Source organism: Crocodylus siamensis, chromosome 15 (genome assembly GCF_052110815.1).
Source record: "Crocodylus siamensis isolate JL-2025a chromosome 15, ASM5211081v1, whole genome shotgun sequence".
Lineage (NCBI taxonomy): Eukaryota > Metazoa > Chordata > Crocodylia > Crocodylidae > Crocodylus > Crocodylus siamensis.
Window position 1 is genome coordinate 3,013,605 of NC_143409.1, and position 12,321 is coordinate 3,025,925.

At 48.2% G+C, this 12,321-nt stretch overlaps 1 long non-coding RNA gene across 18 annotated transcripts in view; it reads right to left on the bottom strand.

Annotated features, from left to right (window-relative positions):
* Nucleotides 1–1,403: 1,403 nt before the first annotated feature.
* Nucleotides 1,404–12,321, bottom strand: part of LOC149852009 (uncharacterized) — a 34,903-nt gene continuing 23,985 nt past the window's right edge. For 14 of the 18 annotated variants that reach the window (XR_016439358.1, XR_016439374.1, XR_016439373.1 and 11 more), the window contains one exon: nucleotides 1,404–4,222. This is a non-coding gene — a long non-coding RNA (uncharacterized LOC149852009). The other 4 variants (XR_016439370.1, XR_016439367.1, XR_016439363.1 and 1 more) reach the window with 2 other exon arrangements.

Below are 12,321 nucleotides of genomic sequence, written 5' to 3' on the forward strand. Positions count from 1 at the left end.
CCTGAGCCCTGTGGGGTGTAAGACCCTGCGGCCCCAGTCATGGGGGTCCAAAGAGTGGCCACAGCAAGAGGGTGGAATAGTGGCCCTAGCGATGGGGTGTAAAGTGCATGGAAGAGCCATGCAGAGTAGGGTCGCAGGGGTGGCCTGAAGAACTGCACATTCGGGTGCAGAGTTGAATCCCTGTAGGCGGGCCTGAAGGGCTGCATTGGGGCATGCAGAGCAGGGTCGCCAGTGCGGCCTGAAGGACTGTGCACAGGACAGCCCCAAGAGCTTGATGAGAAATTGAAGGCCCTAGTGAGAGAGCAGGAGCCCCAGGCATGTGCGAGGACACCTGTGGCAGTTATGATTTTGGATGCCATCTGCAAGCAATGGGACACAGTATAGGGAAGGTTGGAGCCATGTATAATGCCCTAGGCATCAGGGCACTTAATGGGCAGCCTCCCATATTTTTGTATCAATTTTAAAACAGCACGACATGGCAGACGAATGAGGGCAGATTGGCTTAGACAGGTGGGCAGGCCAGCATTGGGACCGGCCTTGAGACTTCCCCCGTCACAGTCTGTCCAATCTGCTCTTGAAACTTCTAAGGATGGAGATTCCACAGCCTCTCTAGGCAGCCTGTTCCAATGCTCGAGCAGCCTCCGAGTCAGAAAGTTCCTCCTAATCTCTAACCTAAACTTCCCCTGCTGCACCTGGAGACCCTTGCTCCTAGTCCTGTCCCCTCCGATCACACAGATAGACCAAGCTCCATCCTTTCTAGAGTCATCCTGAAGCCATTTTAAGATGTTTATCAAATCCTCCGACAGTCTTCTCTATTCCAGACTAAATAACCTTAGTTCTTTCAGCCTTTCCGCATAAGTCTTTCCTCCCAGGCCCTAAGTTGTATTTGTTGCTCTGTCCTGGACTCTTTCTAAACTGTTTACATCTTTCTTGAAGTGTGGGGCCAAAAACTGGACACAGTGCTCGAGGTGAGACGTCACCAGTGCCTTGATTTCCCTTGATTTGCAAGTGACGATCCAGTTAAGACTACCCAGGATGCTGCTGGCTTTTGCTGTAACAAGGCACAGCACACTGCTGGCTCATATTCAGCTTCTGGTCTCCTGTAACCCCCAGGTCCTTCTCTGTTGTACTGCAGCCTAGCCAGTCTGCATTTGTGCATGAGGGTGTTCTGTCCCAAGTGCAGGACTTTGCACTTGTCCTTGTTAAATCTCATCTGACTGACTGTGGACCATTTCTCTAGTCTATTCACATCATGGATCCTAGCCCTACTCTTTGGAGTATCTGCAACACTACCCAATTCGGTGTTGTCTGCAAATTATTTAAGTGTGCACTGGATCCCATCAACTATAATATTATAAATCATATTTTACAATATAAAAGCCAAAGTAAACTGACAAAGGTGAAGCAGAGTACTTCATTTTAATTTGGAATTTTGAAGTATTTCCATCACATTTTGTTGAAGTCAACACATTCTAACAAAACATTTCAATTTGAACAAATTAACATTTTCTGATTGACACAGTTGCTTTCCTTTCTTTTCTTTTCTTACCAGTAATAGCATATCTGAGATTAGAGCCTAAAATAAGAAATAAGGCAGGTCTTTATTCTGAGAGGTTTTGAGTACCAAAAAACTGAAGTCAAAGAAAGAATAAATTTGGGGGGAAAAATCTGGAAGTTTATTGTCTTCCTCTCAAAATTATATTTTTGCTCACTGATGAGTTGAATAAGAAGACTTGAACATACGTGTCCTTCAGTTGAATCAAAATGCAGAATTTTTTAGAAAAGGAATGAAAACTACTTTGCAATGAAAATCATTCAGAGATTAAGCTGACCATCCAATTTTAACTACCTTTTGCACCTTAATCTCTACCTGGAGTCCTCCAACTTATAGATGGTGGCAGAGTAAAACAAACTCATTATATACAGCTGCCAACTCAATAGAAAAAGCTTGACTTTTCGGTTTAATGACATACCATAGGCAAGTCAGCTTTCCTGTCTCTATTGGAATAGTTGTTTGAGGGCTAGACTCATAGAAAAATAGGGTAGGGCAGTGTAACTACTTGTCACCCCAGGTGGCTTTATCTTTTAAACTGTTTCCTCTTCCCCATCCAAAGATGGGTTCTGACATTTTTCTGCTTATATGCTGCTTGCTTCTGGAGGGCGGCAAGACCACCACACAGATGAAACAGAGACATCCCAAACTCTTCTGAATTTCTCCATCTTCACCTGCTGGGTGCGCAGCTCCTAAGGTGATGGGCATGGCATCAGAACAAGCTCCAACTAACAGATGGTAGCAGATGGATAAGATTCTTCTTCAGGATACTTACTTGAAAGGTGATTTAGGGTGATTTATAACTCTGTACCAACTCAGAGCATTTGGACAACCCAGCTGGACAATGTTGTAACCAAGTTCCAAGCCCACACAGTCAAGGAGAGCAGAACCACTCCATGAAGATGATGTAGAGGCATTTCAAACAACCACATTCGGCAATGACTGGTCATTATATCACCCCACAAGGGTATTTCACTATAGTGTACACTACCCCCGGGACTTGGACCAAACTCCAGCCACCTCGCCTTTAAACCTCTTTTTTAAGACACTTCTTTCATGGACTCCTTCACCCTTTGTTTTCCTATCAACACATTCCTTGTCCCGAGCTCTTTTTTCCCATCCCTTTTCTGTTTCCCCTTAACTGGAAGCTCTTCAGGATATGAATGCGCATTACTGTATATCTTATAGTCCCACGCATATCTGTACTGCTGTATAATTAATACGAGTATAATTAGTGAGGCTTGCCTCCACACAGTTTTTGTACAGATTCAGTTACACGGGTTCAGAAACAGATACAGTGCAACCCCTAATGTGGATGTAGTTATACCCATCTAAAGATGTTTATATCAATATCATTCCTGAAATAACTTGGATTTAACACAATTGTTTTACAAATGGAGACTTAATATGTACACTACCTGTGAATAAATGAGCATCAAAGATGGTTATAAGCTTTTGCACTTGACTTTGGTATTTCCACCGAAAATGGCAATAACGAATGTGTTAAAAAGTAAAGCTAACTGCACCTTGTCATCTATCCACAGATGCATCACAAGCAGGTCCAGGAAGGTGACCCCCCCCCTCTATGCAGCACTGGTCAGGCCGCAGCTGGAGGACTGCGTCCAGGTCTGGGCGCCGCACTTCAGGAGGGATGTGGTCAGCATGGAGAGGGTCCAGAGGAGGGCCACTAGCATGGTCAGGGGGCAGCAAGCCAGGCCCTACAAAGACAGACTTAAGGGCCTGGATCTATTCAGCCTCCACAAGAGAAGACTGAGGGGGATCTGGTGGCTGTTTAGAAACTCACCGGGGGGACCAGCGGAAAATAGGTGAGGCTCTGTCCCTCCAGGCACCACCTGGGATAAGGAATAATGGCCACAGATTGATTGAGAGCAGGTTTAGGCTTGATATCAGGAGGCATTACTTTACAGTTAGGGCTGCCAGGCTCTGGAATGGGCTCCCAAGGGAGGTGGTGCTCTCCCCTATCTTGGGGGTCTTCAAGAGGAGGTTGGATAGATATCTGGCTGGGGTATTATGATCCCAGCACTCGTTCCTGCCCAGGGCAGGGGTCAGACCTGATGATCTGTTCAGGTCCCTTCTGACTCTAGAAACTATGAAAATGAACCATTTTAGGGTCTTATTTTTAAACATAAAACCTAAGGTAGATAGTCATAGCAAATAGCTCTGACAAAAGAAAACTTAGGACCTGACCCTGAGGACTTGTTTATACTTGAAGTTTGTTGCAGTTTAATTAGTTACTTCACATTAAAGTGTCTTGTGTCTACAAACAAAGTCATCTGGCACTACTGAATACATCATGGAAGCAGATTTACTAAGAAGTGGGATGAGTCTACGCATAAAAAAAGCATGAGGAGTTGGATGTCCCTCCCCAAACAAATGTTGCATGTTTTCCAAGTACCCCGCTGGTATCCTGCACCACTTTGCTGGGTGCCTGCGTTGTCCTTTTCCATTTCACTGTGCGCCTCCACTGCTCTAAGATCATTCTGACTGGACATCACCTCCCCGTTTAAAGGTTGGCTTGTTGTGGTCCTCTGTTGCATGGTTCTTATACCTCTGCGATACTCCTGATTATTCAGCAGTCGTGTCTCAGGCTTCTGTGGGGGTTATCTGCAGAGCACCTGGACTTCATTTATTCAGCACGTATAGGCTCATCTGTAACAGAGAGATACACAAGTTATCAGAACAGATGCAGAAAAAACAGAACAATTGAAACCCAAGCCAATGCCGAAATACAGGGAAGGAACTCCAGCTGTGCTGTAAGAGTGTTCAAGACAATAATGGGACCCCTGGGAGATGCCACAGGATCTGCAGCTGCTGAGAGAAGTTGGACCATACGTTTGCTAGAGAACTCACAACTCGACCCTTGGATTTTGTGGACACCATTTATAACACCCCCAATGATATTAATTGTGTTATAGACAAGAAATGGATCCCAAGGCAGGAACGGAAGCCCTCCAAGTTACTGCCAGGATTAAACTAAATCAGGGGCAGACTCAAACCTGAAAATAATTTTTTTTGTAAATATTGTATGATATATTACAGTGTAGCTGGATTAGGAGATTTAAACAACCTACCGCTGGGAACTGCCACCGTTCTGATCTACCCTTCCAAGCCCGTGCTCAAAATGGCAGCCATACAGGAACATGCAAAAGCTCTCCATCTCTTCATGCCTTAAAAACTGGCTGCTTTCTGGGTCCTGCCCTGTTCTCCTGTAATATGGTGTTTAGTGCTCTGCCTCACATCTGATCAGCTACCCCCCTGTGAGCCTTCTTCTACATAAAATGAAAGCATGACAAGGATTACAGAAAAAGAGGGAAATGATTTGAAGAAAAGGCCTTTTTGTTGTAGAAAAGGAAAACTACTAGAATCATTTTCCTGGATCATGGTTTTACAAATGCTTTCAGCTTTGAGCTGACATAGAATCATAGAAAATGAAAAAAGGAAGGGACCTCAGGAGGTCTGATCCAGTCCAGCCCCCTGCTCAAAGCAGGACCAGCCCCAACTACATCATCCCAGACAAGGCTTTGTTGAGCTGGGTCTTAGAAACCTCCAAGGATGGCAACTCCACCACCTCTCTGGGTAACACATTCCAGTGCTTTACTACAGTCCTCATGACAGAGTTTTTCCTAGTATCCAACCTCAACTTCCCTTGCTGCAACTTGAGCCCATTGCTCCTTGTCCTGTTGTCTGCCCCCACTGGGAACAGTCCAGCTCCATCCTCTTTGCAGCCCCCCGGCAGGGAGGTGAAGGCTGCTTGCTATTCAATCCCCCTCAATCCCAGGTGAGGGAGATCCCCTGCCCTCCATCAAAGCTGACCTCGTGAAGGAACACCTTGACAGGCTGGATACCTTCAAGTCAGCTGGCCCTGATGGGTTACACCCAAGGGTACTCAGGGAGCTGGCAAGCATCATAGCCCAGCCCCTGGCATGGATCTTTGAGAGCTCTTGGCGCTGTGGTGTCAGTGCCCAATGATTGGAAGAAGGCCAACGTAGTGCCAATCTTCAAGAAAGGGAGGAAAGTTGATCCGGCTAACTACAGGCCCATCAGCCTGATCTCTATCCTGGGGAAGGTCTTGGAAAAGATTATCAAAGAGGCCATCCTTAACAGACTAGCTGATGGCAATATCCCGAGGGATACCAAGCACAAGTTTGTTGTGGGTAGGTCTTGCTTGACCAATCTCATTTCCTTTTATGACCAGGTGACCTATCACCTGGACAAGGGAGAAGAGATTGATGTTGTATATCCTGACTTCAAAAAAGCCTTCACAGGACTCCAGATGTGGCCTCCCCAGTGCTGAATAGAGGGGAAAAATCACTTCCCTTGACTGCTGGCAACGCTCCTACCAATGCAGCCCAGTATATCATTAGCCTTCTTGGCAACAAGGATACACTGCTGATTCATAGCCATCTGACTGTCCACTGTAACCCCCAGGTCCTTTTCTGCAGAGCTGCTGCTTAGCCAGTTGGTCCCAAACATAAGGCATTGCAAAGACAATTGTTCAAGTCACCTTATGCAAACATTTCAAAAAATTTTGGCGATTTATGGCCCCCACCCCTCTCCTCAGACACACATACTTTGGGCTACTGCAGAATTCTATCTATTTTGCTGTGCACCTGAGCCATGAGTATTAAGAAAAGAGAACTAAAGTAAAAGATAGTTGTGGCCTGAAGAGTGTGTCGCCTTGCACCACTATCTTTACAGTTTGCACTTCCTGTTCTTCACTGGGTCTGTGGACAACATGTTGGCAAACAGTGGCATGGTGTAGTTCCTGGATTTGCTCACTGACTTTTGGAACGAAATCCTCCTTTGGCTTTGGAAGACACAGTTTAAGGACAGCCTGCAGGGCTGCAATTACTACACACACATCCCAGCAAAAGTTTCTGTAGGTGTCCAGGTATTTATTAATACTTTTACCCAATTTGTCACGACAGCCACAACCATGCTCTTTATCCACAAGTTAGAACATTAAAAAGCCATCTGACCATCTTTAGAGACTGGGAAGAACCTCTGGGCATGGAAGTCTAAAATAAAAAGAGAAAGGAACACTTTGTCGCTGATGTCATAGACATTTTAATTTGGACAATTGCTGGTTGTCCTTTTTCTCTTTTTCTTTTGACTGACATGTTGTGACAATCACAGACAAAGCTGTTAACATGGAGCAACTGCTTAACCAAGCTATGGTAGAGGAACAGATCCATTTAAAGAACTTCATACCACAGGATAAAAAAGATGGAAGAGCAAGGGAAAGTTTCCTAAAGCATGGCAAAACAGAGAGACAGAGGATAGGCAAATGCAAAGGACCTCAACACGTGCAGCTATGGGGAATGAGAAAGGGACAAAGGCTCCTGTAGAACATGGTGGAGCCATGCTCGTGAACTCCACAACCACCTATAGGTGCCCTGTAGCCCCCTTTCTCTGATAGCCATGCTTTCTGGTGAAAACCCTTCACCATTTGTTACCACCATTCCAGACCCCACGCATCAAGTGGGATCTCCCTATTCCAAATCCAGAACTGTTCAGAATCCCCCTTAATGAACTGAAGGCTAAAACTAAGCTGATACTTAAGTAAATCTGCAGACAACACCAAGCTGGGTGGGATAGCAGATGCTTTAGAGGAAAGAATTAAGATTAAAAATGCTGGTTATTTGGGAAAAATTACCTGAAATGAATCAGACGAAATTCAGTGAGGGCAAGTGTAAAATTATTGCACTTAAAGACAGAACAATCAAATGTACAAATACCAAATGGGGAATGGGCTAAGCTGCAGAACTGCAGACAGAGGCTATGGGGTTATAGTAGACAGTCAAGAGCCTAAGAATGCAGCAAAAAACCCAACAGCATACCGGCTTGTTTTAAGAGGGGAAGAAGCAGGAGGAACTTGCCCTCCTCCTAGCTGTCACCAGCCCTGACATAGTGGGGATCAAAGAAACGTGGTGGGACTCATCGCATGACTGGGCGGTGAGTGTCAAGGGCTATAGGCTATACAGGAGGGACAGGATAGGAAGGAAAGGTGGAGGAGTAGCACTCTACATCAAGGAGGAATATACTTCCTCGTCAATTAGCATGGGGGTAGAGGGGGGGCACTCTGAGGTGCTCTGGGTTAGAGTAAAAGGCAGTCCAGGGGAGAGAGACTTAACGGTGGGGGTCTACTATAGACCTCCCAACCAGGGAGAAGAGCTCGACCAGGAATTCTTAGGTCAGCTCACAGAGGCAGTGAGGGCTAAGGATGTGGTCATCATGGGGGACCTGAACTTCCCAGACATCTGCTGGGAGGAGCAGTCAGCCAAGTCTGATCGCTCACGTCGGTTCTTAGCCAGAGTGCAGGACCTCCATCTAACCCAGGAGGTGCACAGCCCCACCAGGGGAGACGCCTTGTTGGACCTGGCGCTGGCCACGGGTGATGACCTGGTGAGGGGGCTGCGGGTGATGGGCCACCTGGGAGACAGTGATCATCGCTTGCTGGAATTCACCATCCAGCGTAAGGTGGCAAAGGGCTGCAGCAAGGCAACAGCCCTAGACTTTAGGAGGGCTGACTTCAACAAGCTAAGGAGGATCGTTGGGGAAGCACTGAGGACCCAGAGGGGAAGGGAATCAGATGTCAAAGGTGAGTGGTTGCTCCTTAAGGAGACGATCCTCCATGCCCAAAGGGAGGTAATCCCAACAAGGGTCAAAGGGAGCAGGAGGGCACATAAACCCCCATGGCTCACTAAGAGCATCCGGGAATGTCTCCTTGCTAAAAGGGAGGCATACACCCAATGGAGAGATGGGGTCATCACCAAGAAGGACTATGTTACAGTCGCCCGAGGATGTAGGGGGACAGTCAGGAGGGCCAAGGCAGAGATGGAGATAGGACTAGCTTCCCGGATTGGGGACAATAAGAAGTCCTTCTTCAAATACATAGGGGGTAAAAAGAGGGTCCCGGGTAATGTGGGGCCCCTGCAGGACACGATGGGCAACTTAGTCGTCATGCCAGATGACAAAGCTAACCTATTTAACGATTTCTTTGCCTCTGTCTTCCTAAGTAGGGACCAGTTCAGCCACCTCCCTGCTGGGCCCCCCTCAGGCCCCGGGAGAGACACGCCTGGGCCAGGGGTTAGCGAGAAGTTAGTTAGGGTACTTCTGGAGAGGCTGGACGTGTTCAAGTCCGCTGGTCCAGACGATCTTCACCCTAGGGCTCTACAGGAACTGGCCGAGGTCATTGCGGGACCCCTGGCACGGCTCTATGAGCACTCGTGGTGCTCTGGTGAGGTGCTGGAGGACTGGAAGAGGGCCAATGTGGTCCCTATCTTCAAAAAGGGAAAAAAAAGAGGACCCGGGAAATTACAGGCCAGTTAGTCTTACCTCAATCCCGGGTAAGCTCTTTGAAAACATTATCCTGGCACACATCCAGGAGGGCCTTGCGGGGGAATGCATGCTCAGGGGCAACCAACATGGGTTCATCAGTGGCAGGTCTTGTCAGACCAACCTGGTGGCCTTTTACGATCAGGTCACCAAATCATTAGACGCAGGGGTTGCTGTGGATGTAGTCTTTCTGGACTTCCGGGAGGCTTTCGACACTGTCTCTCACCCTGTCCTCATCAAAAAGCTGGGAGACTGTGGTGTCGATGCCCACACGGTCAAATGGGTCGCCAACTGGCTGGAGGGCCGCACCCAGAGGGTGGTAGTGGATGGGTTCTTCTCGACCTGGAAGGACGTGGGCAGTGGGGTCCCGCAGGGCTCGGTCCTCGGGCCCGCGCTGTTCAACATCTTCATCAGTGACTTGGATGACGGGGTAGAAAGCACCCTGTTCAAGTTTGCTGATGACACTAAGATGTGGGGGGATGTGGGTGCCCTAGAAGGGTGCAATAGGCTACAAGCTGACCTTGACAGGTTGCAACGGTGGGCGGAGGAGAATAGGATGGGGTTTAACACTGATAAGTGCAAGGTGTTGCACATGGGGAGGAAGAACCGGCACCACACTTACAGGTTGGGGAACTCCCCTCTTGCCAGCACGGAGACGGAAAAGGATCTTGGAGTCGTCATTGACTCCACGATGAACATGGGCCGGCAGTGTGGGGAGGCAGTCAAGAAGGCCAATCGTACCCTGTCATGCATCCACAGATGCATCTCGAGCAGGTCCAGGGAGGTGATCCTCCCCCTCTGTGCGGCACTGGTCAGGCCGCAGCTGGAGTACTGCGTCCAGTTCTGGGCGCCACACTTCAAGAGGGACGTGGACGATATGGAAAGAGTTCAGAGGAGGGCCACTCGTATGATCAGGGGTCAGCAGGGCAGGCCTTATGAGGAGAGGCTACGGGACCTGAACCTGTTTAGCCTCCACAAGAGAAGGTTAAGGGGGGACCTTGTGGCCTGCTACAAACTGGTCAGGGGGGATCAGCGGGTATTGGGGGAGTCCCTGTTCCCCCGTGCGCTGCCAGGAGTGACCAGGAATAACGGTCACAAGCTGGCGGAGGGTAAGTTTAGATTAGATATTAGGAGGCGCTACTTCACAGTCAGGGCGGCTAGGGCCTGGAACCGGCTTCCAGGGGAAGTGGTGCAGGCTCCTAGCCTGGGGATTTTTAAAAGGAAGTTAGATGAGCACCTTGCCGGGGTCATCTGACCCCGGTGCTCTTTCCTGCCAAGGCAGGGGGTCGGACTAGATGATCTACCTAGGTCCCTTCCGACTCTAGCTACTATGAAACTATGAAACTATAAGAGGAGCATTCACCAGGGTCAAGTCACACCTGACCAACCTGACTGCCTTCTATGATGAGATGACTGGCTCTGTGGCTGTGGGGAGACCAGTGGATGTGATATACCCTGATTTTAGCAAGGCTTTTGAAGTCTCCCACAACATTCTTGCAAACAAGATAAGGAAGAACAGGTTGGATGAATATACTGTTAAGTGGACATAAAACTAGCTGGATCATCAGACTCAAAGGGTAGTAATTAATGGCTCAGAGTCTAGTTAGCAGCTGGTATCAAGTGGCATGCCCCAGGGGTTGGTCCTGGAACTGGTTTTCTTCAATATCGTCATCAACAACCTAGAAGATGGGAGGGAGCACACCCTCAGCAAGTTTGCAGATGACACCAAGCTTGGGGGAGTAGAAGATACACTGAAGGGTAGGGCTAGGATTCAAGAGACCTGGGCAAATTGGAAGATTGGACCAAAAGAAATCTCATGAGGTTCAACAAGGACAAGTGCAAAGTCCTGCACTGAAGATGAAACAGTCCCATGCACTGGTGCAGGCTGGGGGTGATGGGCTGGGCAGCAGCTCTGCAGGAAAGGACCTGGGGCTGACAGTGGGCAATAAGCTGGATAGGAGCCAGCAGTGTGCCCTGGTTTCCAAGAAGGCTGACGACATCCTGGGCTGCACTGAGAGGAGCGTTGCCAGCAGATCGAGGGAAGTGATTCTTCCCCTCTATTCAGCACCGCGGAGGCCACATCTGGAGTCCTGTGTCCAGTTTTGCATGCCCCACTACAGAAAGGATGTGGACATGTTGGAGAGAGTCCAGCAGTGGGCAATGAAAATGGTTGGGGGCTGGGGAACAGGACTGGTGAGGAGAGGAGGAGGGAACTGGGTTTGTTTATTCTGGAAAAGAGAAGACTGAGGGAGATTGAATAGCAGCTTTCAACTCCTTGCAGGAGGGTTGCAAAGAGGATGGAGCTGGGCTGTTCCCAGTGGGGGCAAGGACGACAGGACAAGGAGCAATGGGCTCAAGTTGCAGCAAGAGAGGTTGAGGTTGGATATTAGGAAAAACTTTCTCACGAGGAGGGTAGTAAAACACTGGGGCAGGTTACCCAGAGAGGTGGTGGAGTCTCTATCCTCAGAGGTTTCTAAGACACAGGTAGACAAAGCCTTGGCTGGGATGATGCAGTTGGGGCTGGTCCTGGTCTGAGCAGGGGCTTGGACTAGATGTGACCTCCTGAGGTCCCTCTCAGCCCTCGTGATCTATGATTCTATGATTTCATGCAAATCAGAAGCAATGCTTCCACTCTATTCAGCATGAATGAGGCCTGACATGGAGAACTGTGAGCACCCCACTTTAAGAAAGATGTGGACAAACTGGGAAAAGCTCAGAGATCAACAAAAATGATTACAGGTCTCATAACCTTGAGGTACAAGAACTGGCATTATTTAGTGTGGTAAAGAGAAGACTGATGAGGGATTCGATAACAGTTTTCAAAGACAGAAATAAAGAAAGTTGTTATGAAAAGGATGATGAACAACCACCCTCTTCTCCACAGGGGACAAGAGAAGTAATGGACTTCTTGTTGGAACAAGGGAAATTTAGGCTGCTTATAGGAGGGCCTTTCCGATTATGAAAGTGATTAATTATTGTAACGTACTGAGAGAGCCTGTAGAATTTCCATCAATGGAAGTTAAGTGAAGAATAGGCAAACATTTGGCTGGAATGGTTTAGAAAGGATGATCCTGCCTTGAGGAGGGGGCTGGACTAAAAGACCTCCTGAGGTCCCTTATTGGGCACCTATACATGTGCAGCGAGGCTGTTTGACATGCTGTAATTACAGCACATGGGAGCAGACTAAATTAATCAAGTCTGCTGGAGTGTGGTAACTATCACAGACTCCAGCATCACATGTATCAGCATCCCCATGCTGAAAAATGGCAGCACAGAATCGTAGAAATGCGGGGCTGGAAGGCACCTTGAAAGATCATTGAGTCCAACGCCCTGCTCTGGGCAGGAAGGCTGCTGAGATCAAATGGTCCCAGCAAGATGTCTGTCCAGTCTCCCCTTAAAGACGTCCAAGG